A 15,124-nucleotide genomic window follows, 5' to 3' on the forward strand; every position below is an offset into this window, starting at 1 on the left:
TGAGTGCCGGAATTTTTTGATTATACTTATTTAGGGTGTGGTATCCCTTTCCGAGCACCTTTGAGTTACAGAGTGACGTGCTTTATATATTTTTATAAGAAAGGAATCAATGGCCAGAGAAATTGCCTGACTTGGTGGATCTATATAATCATGTCCCGGTGAGCTCCACCAATTGCACCCCAGCTTACCTTATGCGTGCAAGACCCGGCCAATTACCAATCGATCTAGAAATGGGAATTCTGAAACCAGACACAGAAGTCCAAGACTCCAATTGGGATATCATACGGCAAAAGCAGTATCGCCAAGTGCAAGAGAGTGTGGAAAGAAGCCTTCAGCAAACTAGAGAAAGACAAGAGCGAACTTTCAACCAGAATGCTCTAGCGACCCCATTAAGACCGGGTGACCAAGTGCTCAAGAGAAATCGTCGAACCAATAAACTAGACAATCAGTGGGAAGCCGTACCCTACACAGTTTTACCAACAAGAATGGATAATCCTAAAATGTGTCTTATTAGCAAAAACGGAGGCTTTACATCTGTACTAGTGTCAAGAGACAATCTTAAATTATGTCCGGAAGCATTGAAAGAGCCAGAAGTTGTCCAGCAAGAACCAGAAGTTATTCAACCCATACAGGTTCAACCAGTAAAGGAAAAAGAAGAGGAAATGTATCACACCTGTATAGGAGACTTTCCCAAAACCCTACTAACATACCATGGTGCAGTAGTGGTTCCCATGGTGGCCTTTTACCCAACACCGAACCCAATACCAGAAGTCCCAAGATAGGAAGAGGCTGACCCCGTACTACAGGAGGTTCCAAGCCAGGAAGAACAGATTCCTGATCAGAGTAATCCCATTCACGGTGGACTTGCCAACTCCATAGTCGTGGAATTATCTTTAGCAGAGCGGGCAGATACTACATCCGCAGTAGACAGTAGTACACCACATGAAGAGACACCGCTATTACGTAGATCACAGCGTAGTACCAAGGGTCAATTACCGGCCAGGTATGCGGATTACCAACTATAAAACTATAGTCATTGTTATCATTCTGCAACGTTTAAGCCCAGTACCTACAGAGACTTGTCTGTATGAACTTATTGCATATTCTTGAACTTTTTATCAGCCCGGAGGCACTAAATCAAAGCTCCGGAAAGACTGCTTTTTGAACTTTGCTTTTTGCTCTTTTTGAACTTTCTTTAGACTTTATATTGGTAACTCCGTTGGAAAAATGGAACTAAATTCTTGGACACAAAGTGCAGTGCCTTTCCTAGTACCTTCAAGAATAGAACTGTATTAATGGACGCTATTTGAAGTGACTTTTTACAGAACTCTATTTTTGTTTACTTGAGCAGTTTTTGTAACTTTTCATTTTTAAGACTCTGTACATATTAATTGTTATTTCAAAATGTTATCGTCCCACAGTCCCGGAGTACTGTTCTTAACTAAGGGGGAATGTGGCACCCCTAGGGGTATTTGCCACAAAAATAGTTACTGACACTAAATACAAATACTAAAATAGCAAGACTGCACTACCACCTCCGGCCAGAAGGGGGAGCTCCAGAGACTCCCCTTGATCCATTCTAGTCTGACAAAAGAACTGGCAGTTGGGCTAAGGAGCTGAAAGTGAGAGGTCATACAGCTTAATTTCTAACAGCCCTATGACGGTTTCCAGGCCCAAATCACCGGCCTGAGGAGAAGAGGGACAGAGAAAAAGGACATTGTGAGAACCGGGTAGCATTAATCACTACCCAGAACAGGCGCAAAGACGGATACCGGATCCGTGGCTGTAATCATTATATATAATACAGCAACCGGAAAAACGTGAGGTGATATCAGCTTCACTAGGGCCGGACGCAGCAACAGACACAGAGTTCAGCGGTACTCCTGGAGGGGGTAAGCCGATAAAAGGACTCGGGTTGCCCGTTGAACCAGGACCCGGAGGGGACAGATTGGGCCGGCAGCCAGTTCACATACAGCAGCAGGGCCATACAGAAACTGCGTACAGTAAGAGGCGAAGACCCCGGCAGGGTCAAAGTAATTCAGAGTTTTCATACAGACTCCGGTGACAGGACTGGTTGTAAATCCCTTTATGTTAAAGTAAACTGGTTAAACGTTTCAGTGCCTCAGTCTTTCATTTGGACAATAGCCATCTATCCAGGATCGAGATCATCACCGCTGGGAGAACCTGCTGCTGATCAAGTAAGTGCCTGTTCCCTCACGATACCCCTTTCACTGTGCATTGCCTGAGGCCACAGCACCGGGTCAAGTCACCCGTGACATCCCCCTCAAGAGACAGACCCCATTGGTCCGGTGCTGGGTACCCCGGTCTTCTGGGCGTCACATTGGTATGTTGGCCCATTCCTCCATGCAGATCTCCTCTAGAGCAGTGATGTTTTTGGCTTTTCGCTTGGCAACACGGACTTTCAACTCCCTCCAAAGGTTTTCTATAGGGTTGAGATCTGGAGACTGGCTAGGCCACTCCAGGACCTTGAAATGCTTCTTACGAAGCCACTCCTTCGTTGCCCTGGCGGTGTGCTTTGGATCATTGTCATGTTGAAAGACCCAGCCACGTTTCATCTTCAATGCCCTTGCTGATGGAAGGAGGTTTGCACTCAAAATCTCACGATACATGGCCCCAGTCATTCTTTCATGTACACGGATCAGTCGTCCTGGCCCCTTTGCAGAGAAACAGCCCCAAAGCATGATGTTTCCACCACCATGCTTTACAGTAGGTATGGTGTTTGATGGATGCAACTCAGTATTCTTTTTCCTCCAAACATGACAAGTTGTGTTTCTACCAAACAGTTCCAGTTTGGTTTCATCAGACCATAGGACATTCTCCCAAAACTCCTCTGGATCATCCAAATGCTCTCTAGCAAACTTCAGACGGGCCCGGACATGTACTGGCTTAAGCAGTGGGACACGTCTGGCACTGCAGGATCTGAGTCCATGGTGGCGTAGTGTGTTACTTATGGTAGGCCTTGTTACATTGGTCCCAGCTCTCTGCAGTTCATTCACTAGGTCCCCCCGTGTGGTTCTGGGATTTTTGCTCACCGTTCTTGTGATCATTCTGACCCCACGGGGTGGGATTTTGCGTGGAGCCCCAGATCGAGGGAGATTATCAGTGGTCTTGTATGTCTTCCATTTTCTAATTATTGCTCCCACTGTTGATTTCTTCACTCCAAGCTGGTTGGCTATTGCAGATTCAGTCTTCCCAGCCTGGTGCAGGGCTACAATTTTGTTTCTGGTGTCCTTTGACAGCTATTTGGTCTTCACCATAGTGGAGTTTGGAGTCAGACTGTTTGAGGGTGTGCACAGGTGTCTTTTTATACTGATAACAAGTTTAAACAGGTGCCATTACTACAGGTAATGAGTGGAGGAAAGAGGAGACTCTTAAAGAAGAAGTTACAGGTCTGTGAGAGCCTGAAATCTTGATTGTTTGTTTTTGACCAAATACTTATTTTCCACCATAATATGCAAATAAAATGTTAAAAAAACAGACAATGTGATTTTCTGGATTTTTTTTTCTCAGTTTGTCTCCCATAGTTGAGGTCTACCTATGATGTAAATTACAGACACCTCTCATCTTTTTAAGTGGTGGAACTTGCACTATTGCTGACTGACTAAATACTTTTTTGCCCCACTGTACCTCATTTTTTTATTTATAATGACTATCTGTGCCAAACCGGAATGCGTGCAACCTAGCAACACTTTAGGGTTATTTATAAGCTCATAACAGCCAAGGTAATATATATCCTCTTTAACCCCTTAACCCCCAAGGATGGTTTGCACGTTAATGACCGGGCCAATTTTTACAATTCTGACCACTGTCCCTTTATGAGGTTATAACTCTGGAACGCTTCTATGGACCCGGTGATTCTGATGTTGTTTTTCATGGCAAAATTAGGTGCCTCGGCTTATACTCGGGTCGACTTATACTTGAGTATATACGGTACTTATTTTCCCCACTGAATGTCCTATTAGGGGCCTCTATGTGAGCAAGGATGAGGTCTCATCGCCACACAACTGCAGATAAAAAAAAAAACATTTGCCGGTGGCCAAACATTTCTGTGGTCCAGGACACAACATAAACAATATGAAAGTTGTCATATTAAAAGGAAATTTTAAATCACAAATACATTGCAGGGTTTGGGAATAAATACTTATCAAAGACTTTGATTCTATCCAAAGGACAAAATCTGTCAGAAGGATTTATGACTCACTATAGAAACTGAGGAATCTGCTCCAAAAAAGTTGAAGGCACCAGGTTTCAGATCTTACTTGGATATTGAGATTATAAAATGTTCACATCACTAATCTAATCCAATTAAAGATTCAGTCTTTGAGCTCAGTTTGTTTATTTAAATGTTCATTTCTTATAACATGCCCATCTTTTTTTAGTGGTTGTTTGTTCATATATTTGTGTTTCTTCCGAACCTTTGTTATACCATGCCCAAGGAAGGGACCTAAGAGGTCTCGAAAGCTTGCTTTGTAACATCATTTATTTTATTTTAGCTAGTCATTAAAAGGTATCATAACTACAAAATTATCTTGTTTTTCACCCTGACAGCATTATTTTTTCAACTGGCTAAAACAGCACCAAACCCCTTTTTTTCTTTTAAAACCAAGAATGGAACAATCAGAGTAAAGTGTAATAGAAACACGTCACCGCTTCTGTATTTATCACCCACTCCTGGTTTTGGCTTATAAATACTAATGGAAAAAACTCACCAAATACTCAATGTGTGCACAAGGCCTTCCGCTTTCTTTTTTGAGCCCTGAAAGGAAAATTGGCCTTGCTGTATAGATATGCTGGAATGGGGCATGCAAAATTAAGCAGGTTATCAATTCACAAGTCCTATAAATCTAAGTGACAACCACTGTGGGTGCAGTAATTGTGGCCATGTTTAGCGTCAAACTGCTTTCCCAGGACACATCAGAAAGGAACAGCTGAATAAAATGTGGAACTGCATGTAAGAACGTGTAACAACGTGTAACAGCATAAATTGTCAGGGGACAGCATATAGCTGACGTACCATACTCTATATTTGTAAATGATTTACAGTGGCTTTTCACTGTATGTTAAAGTGCCCAATCTTGCTGCTTCATCTTTTCAACCTGACATGTATGGAGTGGTTAGTGGACATGGTGGCAATCTCTAGCACACTTTATTTTCCAAATGATGGAGCATGACAAACAAATTTAAAATTGAATTCCAGAACTGACATAATTCGTTAATGCAAGCAAAATACAAGTTTCTATTATACAGGTGAATGCTGGTCCGCAAGTGATCACTGCTTATATTTGGTGCATTCGTAAAGTTAAAGGGATTCTATCAGTAGGGTTAACCTTCCTAAGCTATCTATATGGACAAGTAGGTCATAGAAAATTGAATAAAATTATTTCTATATATCTGGGAGCCAATGTCTTATACCAGAAAAACAAACATTTTTGTAATATGTAAATGAGCTGTTAAGATCTATAGGACAGTCATAGTTCTCCCTGAGAATCTGCCTCCAAATCTGAAAGAAGACATGTGAGACATGTAGATCAGGAGAGCAGACTGTCAGTCATTACACGTCTCACACTGGTAACACCCCCTTTCATTTAACAAAAGCTCTGGAGTCAGATTCTCAGGGAGATCTATGACCGGCCCACAGATCTTAAAGGGACACTGTCACCTGAATTTGGAGGGAACAATCTTCAGCCATGGAGGCGGGGTTTTTGGGTTTTTGATTCACCCTTTCCTTACCCGCTGGCTGCATGCTGGCTGCAATATTGGATTGACGTTCATTCTCTGTCCTCCGTAGTACATGCCTGCACAAGGCAATCTTGCACAGCGCAGGCGTGTACTATGGAGGACAGAGAATGAACTTCAATCCAATATTGCAGCCAGCATGCAGCCAGCGGGTAAGGAAAGGGTGAATCAAAAACCCAAAAACCCCGCCTCCATGGCTGAAGATTGTTCCCTCCAAATTCAGGTGACAGTGTCCCTTTAACAGCTAAGACAGCAGATATCGGATTACAGATATCAAGTTATCATTTTATTCAGCTTCCTATGACCTGCATGCCCATATAGACCATTTATGAGGGTTGATCCTGCTGACAGATTCACTTTAAGAGGTATCATGTGCTTACAGGTAAGAAATGCACTCTGCTCTTCCACTAGGCGAGGCTTTAGTTTAGCCACTGTGCCCTAATAAACAATGAAAGGGTTGCGGTGCACATAATGGTGCTGACTCCTTTTCATTCTGCTGAGGCAGATTTTGGGCGTAAGCCCTCCAACAATCACACATTTGAGGTTATTTTATTTAATAATATGTCACTTTTTGTTTTCATCCAGAAAACCCTATGACTGAGCAAGGATGGTAGGGAGAAGGACCTGCCATGACGTCACGGTCATGTGACCACAACATCATCACAGGCCCTGCGCGCCTGCGCGAGAAGGACCTGCCATGACATCACGGTCATGTGACCGAACTACAAGGGGCCTTCGGAAGGTGAGTATATGTTTATTTTTTAACCTGTGACATACGTGGCTGGGCAATATACTACGTAGCTGGGCAATATACTACGTGACTGGCCAATATACTACGTGGCTGGGCAATATACTACGTGGCTCTGTGCTGTATACTACGTCACTGGGCAATATACTACATAACTGGCCAAAATACTACGTAACTGGGCAATATACTACGGGGCTGGGCAATATACTACGTGACTAGCCAATATACTACGTGGCTGGGCAATATACTACGTGGCTCTGTGCTGTATACTACGTCACTGGGCAATATACTACGTGACTAGCCAATATACTACGTGGCTGGGCAATATACTACGTGGCTCTGTGCTGTATACTACGTCACTGGGCAATATACTACATAACTGGCCAAAATACTACGTAACTGGGCAATATACTACGGGGCTGGGCAATATACTACGTGACTAGCCAATATACTACGTGGCTGGGCAATATACTACGTGGCTGGGCAATATACTACGTGGGCTGTGCAATATACTACGTGGGCTGTGCAATATACTACGTGGAGATGCATATTCTAGAATACCCGATGTGTTAGAATCGGGCCACCATTTAGTACTGTATATTCACAGAACACTCATTTACCTATAATCATACAGTTTATATACAGGCCGCAGATCGCCTGATGAAAATGTAGCTCATCTGTTGTCTAAAATAATTTTATAGATTAGTTAAAAAAAAATCATCGTTCTCGGCAGCACATTAGCTGTGTAAACAGGACTTGTGCTGCTGAGAAAAATGACAGCCTATGATCTATTACTGATGATTCTGTACATAAGTGATTGAAATACGGTCTGCCTGTCTAAACACACTGTTAACGATCACCGATCAGCAATCATGTAGCCGATTAGCAGTCATTTAACACAAGTTGTGTAGTCTAAACAAGCCCTAAGAAGAGAGCTTACAAGTCAGTATTAAAAAGGTAATTAAGTGCTTCTGCAGCACTGTTAGAAATAAATGACACAGCAATCTTCTCAGCAGCTCCTTCTCACACGCTGTCCTAGGTAGGGCAGTGTGAAGGGCAATTTTCAGACGTCAGTGGTTGAAAGTCATCTGTCTAATGGAAAATTAACTTTTTTAACAAAAAGAAAATCATTGAGAACAACGCACAATATGACAACGATAATAACCTCTTGATGAGATTGGGCAACTCTACTGTACTGAAAGGGCAGATCTATCCACAGATATTTTAACGCATCTTCTGACTTTACTATATGACAGTTGTGCTCCTTATGGTTCTGTTGCTTTTTCCTTAAATGTCAGATCAAATTTCCCCAGCCACTGTTATCTATATGAGAGTCAGAGGATGTGTTTAAAGCATAGTGGAGGGGATTTTATGAAATCCCGTCTCCACTATGTGTGCAGGGACACATCCGGCGGCCCTGCGTAACCGGACATACGGCGCGTCTTTCCAGACCACAGCATGTCTATTTATCTTACGGAGACGCTCCATCTTCGCAAGATAAATAACACAGTCTATGAATACAATGCGGTGATTCCACATATGTTCAATGAACACGTAAAACACGGGGCGGCACTTTGGGCGGAGCTGGGTATCCGCTGTGTCCAAAGCGTAGGGATTGGAGATGGTGAAAACATAGCCTTAGGGTACAAGTCTGTAGACACTATGTGACTGTAGACTTGTGAATCGTCACATTATACAAATTGTGCGCTGTGAAGATTCTCCAATGCTGTCATTGAGAGCTGCAGGAGTTTGACCATAAGTACGGTATGTGATTTGTCTATGTGCAGTCGCATGCCGACTAGACGGGCGCGGCCTTCCTCAGTGCAAGTGTATCGAGAAAGGCTGGACGCATCTAGTCGGAATGTGGCCAGATGCACAATGCCCATGCTGTAAAGATTCACAAGTCTGCAGTCACACAGGGTGACCGCAGATCTGTACCATACGGCTGGACAACCCCTTTAAGGCCTCATTAAGACGTCCACGATTTTTGTATGGTAAAACACAAACCATTGTTTATAATTGCTTTTAATTTGATTTTTATTAGTGTTTGGCCAGTGAGACAGTTTTTGCTGCACAGATTTGCTATAGAAAATATGTAGCATTTACCGTACCAGCCAAGTGAATGAGATTTCTGAAATCTCATGCCCACGTCATTGGCTTATTCCTGCACATTTGCAGCATAATTGAATCTGCAGCATGTCAATGAGTTGGGAAAAATAGGCAACAAAATATCACGTAAAAACTGTGGTAAAAAACGATGTGTTTCTCCTGCCAACGATATGGGGAATTGTAGCAGAATTGTCCACTGCAAATCCTGAACGTGTGTACATGTCCTTAGTGTTTCATCAGAGATTTTCACATATGGAAAAAGAAATACATTGCAAACCATCACATACAGTACGCACTGCAACGTTAATCAACTGTCCGTGGTTTTCACCAGTCCATAGACTTGAATGGCTCATTTGAATCTATGACTCAGATCTATAAGACCGATATGTCTGTGATTTTGTGAAGACACGCGATCAACAACACAAGAACATGTGAGTAGTCCAGCAGACAAAAATGGGCACGTGGTGCGTCTGTGAAAAACATGCACAGACCGTGTAAATGACTCAGGCACATCTGAATGAGGACAAATCCATTTGGCTGTAGATTGATATGGTGTATACTAAAATATGTGGTGTCCAGATGTGCTTTCATACTTGCTTGCATTGCTGAATGCTGGCGCTATTTGCTTGTTCATTGTGAACTCATCCCCTGCAAAAGGCCTCTTTGGCTCTAACATCCTATAATAAGACCAGCGCCAGAAAATAAATGCTCCTCATACAGAGGCCCAATTCCTAAGAAGATTGCTAAAAGGTTCTGTGTTCTAACAATAATAAGACGTACAAGATTTCCAGCGGGACTACACCCAGAGATGTGGCTCTATGTGCCTATAGCTGGGAAGAGTACATGAATATTAATACCATCCTAACCATAGCTCACATCATTGTCTTTTATCTGAACCTGCAAAATTAGACATCATTCCATTCAATATACAGAACATCTCAGTAGTATGACAAATATTAATGGAATGCCGTACATTTCCCACAATGCAAATAATTGGAATACATTCTGTATGAATCAGATGATGGACGCTGCACAAACGCATCACTGCGCTGAAGCCCTGGATGCTTTATTATGGAATTGCATCTATTTGGGACTTTTCGATATTGTCAGCCTTAATTACTGTACGTCTCCTAGAAAAGAGTACAGAACAATGGCAGAAGGCCAGAAATGGGCGGTCTTGGAAAAAGAATGGAAGGAAGGAGTCATCTGTAATGGTAATTTGGATATACTGTGTCATGTAAAATTCAGAAAAAATGAGGCCGTAGCTGTGTGAGATTCTCCAATATTGCATTGCGTCAACTCATTCTCAGTATTTATAATATATATATGTATGTAAATATATACATGTCAGTCTATAAATATTATGGCAATGAATAAATCCTATAGACATGTAGCCCAGGATTGGGTGTCTTTCCTTTCCACTGTGTCAATCCTGTATGCACCAGTGGATAACGTGCGGGGGGAGGGCTAATATTTTAATAGTGACAAATGATGCCCCAGTGAATGTCTTTTCTCACCAGCAGGTGTTACTGTAGCCAGTGGGAATGTCAGATCATGACAGCACATACATGTGGGACTATCAGGTTACAGGGGTGGGAGACACAGGCCCCTCAGTGGGGGGATAATGGAGCAGATGCTCCATAGTGTGACGGTGTCCGGGGATGACAGGAGCGCAGTATACGGTACAATCAGCGCCCTGGGCACCCCCATAATATATAGGAACCTAATGAAGACATGCTGTCATCCCGTCCACTGGGCCCCCCTATAAGCCATACATCTGCATTCCTATTAGTCCTTATGGAAATACTAATCAGGGCAGAGAATGAATCTTCTTAGGGGAGACGTCCCAGCACTCAGCATCCCTGTCAATCACAGACTCCCACTCCCATCCCCAGATGGCCAGGGTGCTGGTGGTCCTGTAATATAGCACTGCAGGGGTGACAGCACCGAGGAATCCCTCCCCAGAAGGATAGCGGGCCGAGAAAGGCGCAGGGTGTGAATGGCGGCATCACTGGGGTGGGGGAGGGGTGCTACTATACCGGGGGCTCCAATCCCTGGGGCAGTCTAGTGTCCTGTCAGCAATAAAGCAATGCAAGCTGCGCAGTGGCATGGCTAGGCACGGCAGCCCCCGCAGCACCCCCTGCACTAGTCTCCGGGCGTATGTCCTACCTTCCCGCTGCAGCAGCAGAGCACTGTCACCGAGGAGCTCCGAGCACCCGGGGCAGCCCCTCCCCCTGCTCTGGTCGCTTTGCCCGCAGTCCCTGCCCAGCCAGTCCTCTCTGCAGCACTGCGCCCTCCCCGCGCCGTTATTGGGGGCGGCAGGCAGCTCGGGGTAGCGGCAGGGATCACTGATTGGCTGCCAGTGATGTCATTCCAAGCCGACCGGAGGAGCGGGGCTGCCCGCTGCAGTGTGTCCGCAGTGCCCGGAGCGCTGGACCGGGGGAGGGTCCGGAGCGATGGACCGGGGGATGAGGGGAAGTGCGGGCTGCTCCCGGGGTCAGGACCATGGAGAGCGCCGGACCGCGGGTGTGAGGAGACGTCTTCCCCCGAGCTCTGCTCTGTCTGGAGAGACATACTGATTGTGACCGAGCTCACCGGGTCCTAAGACCCTCCGTGTATGGATGGTCCCTGCTGGAGAGGTAATAGCTGAGCCACCAGCCATCATTGGTGGCATGTAGCGCTCAGTGCCTCGGCTTCCACCATGGCAAAGTCAGAGAAATCCAAATACTCATCCCAGGGGCAATGGAGGCATCTCACTGGATGAAGACTGTCCTGGCTCCTAATCCTAGGAAACTGGGCAAATGGCACATACTGCAAAAATGGCTCCTTCCCACCAGTAACAGTTGTCAAGCAAGCCTACTATACTCACAAATCACATTTACATGTACAACAAAGGTGTCGCCTGCATCAGCGTCTTCAGGGCATGTGTCCAGTTTTTACACACCACCTTCTGTACTTGCTTAGTTTAGTCGCCAATAATGCACATGCCATATTTAAAGGGAATCTGTCAGCAGTTTTTGTTATTTAATCTAAGAGTAACATAATATAGAGCAGGAGAGCCTGATTCCAAGGATGTGTCACTTATTAGGCTATGTCCTGTAGTTTCAATACAATCAGTGTTTTATCAGCAAGAGATTATCACTGCCAGACTACAGCTCATGTGCACAGCAGTCAGGCTAATCTGTGTAATCCAACACCCCACCACTGAGTAGCACCTTGTTCACAAAGCACAGTGTACACAGGAAGCTGCCATTCAGGGGTGTGGGCAGGGTTATACAGAGTTTAACTCTTACCTCTGCTACATCTTCATCAGACAAAGCAGATATTCCTAGGAAAACACCACTAAGCAGCCTGGTGAGATACACATTCCAAGAATCAGGCTTAAATGCCTCAGAGTATACTGCTCTCAGATTATATAGCAAAAATCTGCTAACAGATTCCCTTTAAAGGGGGTTGTCCACTACTAGGGCAACCCTTTCTTGAGCAAAGCGTTTGGCCTCCATAAAATAATAAAGCCTATACTCGTGATTGGGTGCTGGCATCACGTGTAGCAACAACCGCACGGGAGCCCCGCGACCACAAGTGCCGACGCCGTAGGAATAGAGCCAGTGGGGAGGTGAGTATAAGCTTCAGTATTTTATCAGAGCCAAGTGTCCAAGTAGCAGGCAACTTCTTTAACCCCTTAGCGACCGCCGATACGCCTTTTAACGGCGGCCGCTAAGGGTACTTAAACCACAGCACCGTTAATTAACGACGCTGTGGAAAAAGTGAATAGCACCCCCCAGAGTCGGATTTTCTCCGAGGTCTCGGCTGTTGGGGGTAGCCGAGACCCCAGAGAACATGATTCGGGGGTTTTTTTACCGACCCTGCATTTGCGATCGCCGGTAATTAACCGTTTACCGGCGATCGCAAAAAAAAACGCGATTTCTTTTTAATTTCTCTGTCCTCCGATGTCATCGCACATCAGAGGACAGAGAAAGGGGGTCCCAGATAGCCCCCCGATATTCACCTATCTCCCCCGGTGCTCCTCGTGGCTCCCGGTGGGCGCCGCCATCTTCAAAATGGGCGCATGCGCAGTGCGCCCGCCGGCAGGCCCCGGGAGAATCTTTGGGGTCTCGGCTGCCAGGGGTAGCCGAGACCCCAAAAAGCATGATCGGGGTTGATTTTACCGACCCCTGTTTTGCGATCGCCGGTAATTAACTGTTTACCGGCGACCGCAAAAAAAAAAAAAAGCAAAGTGTAATTCTCTGTCCTCTGATGTGATCGCACATCAGAGGACAGAGAAATAGGGGGATTCGGGGACCCTATCATACTTACCGGTGTCCCTGGGTCCTCCTGCTGCTCCTCCTGGCTGCCGGCATCTTCTGGGCAAAAGAAAATGGCGGGCGCATGCGCAGTGCGCCCGCCATCTGTCTCCATCTGCCGGCCGGCAGGAGAAGAGCAGTTGGGGCTAAAATTAGGGTTAGGGCTAAATTTAGGGTTAGGGTTGGGGCTAAATTTAGGGTTAGGGTTGGCGCTAAATTTAGGGTTAGGCTTCTTTCACACTAACGTCGGTACGGGGCCGTCGCAATGCATCGGCCCGACATACCGACGCACGTGAAAATTGTGCACAACGTGGGCAGCGGATGTAGTTTTTCAACGCATCCGCTGCCCAATCTATGTCCTGGGGAGGAGGGGCGGAGTTACGGCCACGCATGCGCAGTCAGAAATGGCGGATGCGACGTACAAAAAAGATACATTGAACTTTTTTGTGCTGACGGTACGCCAAAACACTGATCCAGTGCACGACAGACGCGACGTGGTCATCCGTCACGATCCGTCGGCAATACAAGTCTATGGGCAAAAAACGCATCCTGCGGGCACATTTGCAGGATCCGTTTCTTGTCCAAAACGACGGATTGCGACGGATGCCAAACAACGCAAGTGTGAAAGTAGCCTTAGGGTTAGGGTTGGTGCTTAAGTTAGGGCTAGGGTTGGGGCTAAGGTTAGGGTTAGAGTTGGGATTAGGGTTAGGGTTTGGATTAGGGTTGGTATTAGGGTTAGGGTTGGCATTAGGGTTACGCTTGGGATTAGGGTTAGGTTTGGGATTAGGGTTAAGGTTAGGGTTGTGATTAGGGGTGTATTGGGATTAGGGTTAGGTTTGAGGTTAGGGTTGAGATTAGGATTAGGGGTGTGTTGGATTTAGGGTTTTGATTAGGGTTATGGTTAGGGTTGACATTAGGGTTGTTTTGGGGTAAGGGTTGTGATTATCGTTAGGGTTAGTGATTAGGATTATGGATCAGGTTGGGATTAGGGTTAGGGGTCTGTTGGGGTTAGGGTTGGAGCTAGAATTGGGGGGTTTCCACTGTTTAGGTACATCAGCGGGTCTCCAAACACGACAGCCAATTTTGCGCTCAAAAAGTCAAATGGTGCTCCCTCCCTTCTGAGCTCTGCCGTGCGCCCAAACAGTGGGTTACCCCCACATATGGGGCATCAGCGTACTCGGGATAAATTGGACAACAACTTCTGGGGTCCAATTTCTCCTGTTACCCTTGTGAAAATAAAAACTTGGGGGCTACAAAATCTTTTTTGTGGAAAAAAAAATATTTATTTTTATGACTCTTCATTATAAACTTCTGTGAAGCACTTGGGCATTCAAAGTTCTCACCACACATCTATATAAATTCCTTGGGGGGTCTAGTTTCCAAAACGGGGTCACTTGTGGGGGGTTACTACTGTTTAGGTACATCAGGGGCTCTGCAAACACAACATAACGCCCACAGGCCATTCTATCTAAGTCTGCATTCCAAAACGGCGCTCCTTCCCTTCCGAGCTCTGCCGTGCGCCCAAACAGTGGTTTACCCCCACATATGGCACATCAGCGTACTCGGGATAAATTGGACAACAACTATTGCAGTCCAATTTCTCCTGTTACCCTTGTGAAAATAAAAACTTGGGGGCTACAATATCTTTTTTGTGGAAAAAAAAATATTTTATATTTTCACGACTCTGCATTCTAAACTTCTGTGAAGCACTTGGGCATTCAAAGTTCTCACCACACATCTAGATAAGTTCCTTGGGGGGTCTAGTTTCCAAAATGGGGTCACTTGTGGAGGGTTTCTACTGGTTAGGTACATCAGGGGCTCTGCAAACGCAACATAACGCCCGCAGACCATTCTATCAAAGTCTGCATTCCAAAACGGCGCTCCTTCCTTCCGAGCTCTGCCGTGCGCCCAAACAGTGGTTTACCCCCACATATGAGGTACCAGCATACTCAGGACAAATTGGACAACAACTTTTGGAGTCCAATTTCTCTTGTTACCCTTCTGTGAAGCACTTGGGCATTCAAAGTTCTCACCACACATCTAGATAAGTTCCATGGGGGGTCTAGTTTCCAAAATGGGGTCACTTGTGGGGGATTTCTATTGTTTAGGCACATCAGGGGCTCTCCAAACGCGACATGGCGTCCGATCTCAATTCCAGACAATTCTACATTGAAAAAGTAAAACGGCACTCATTCTCTTCCAAGCT

General features: G+C 45.4%; 1 protein-coding gene across 2 annotated transcripts in view; it reads right to left on the bottom strand.

The window, feature by feature from the left end:
- The window catches only part of CNTN1 (contactin 1), a 295,541-nt gene extending 284,363 nt beyond the window's left edge, over nucleotides 1-11,178 (bottom strand). The window contains exon 1 of one of the 2 annotated variants that reach the window (XM_069764781.1): nucleotides 10,784-11,178. The gene's annotated coding sequence lies outside the window, so the exon portion shown is untranslated. The remainder of the gene's footprint in view (nucleotides 1-10,783) is intronic. The other variant, XM_069764782.1, reaches the window with a different exon arrangement.
- Between the last annotated feature and the right edge of the window lie 3,946 nt (nucleotides 11,179-15,124).

This window comes from Ranitomeya imitator, chromosome 4 (genome assembly GCF_032444005.1).
Source record: "Ranitomeya imitator isolate aRanImi1 chromosome 4, aRanImi1.pri, whole genome shotgun sequence".
NCBI classification, from domain to species: domain Eukaryota; kingdom Metazoa; phylum Chordata; class Amphibia; order Anura; family Dendrobatidae; genus Ranitomeya; species Ranitomeya imitator.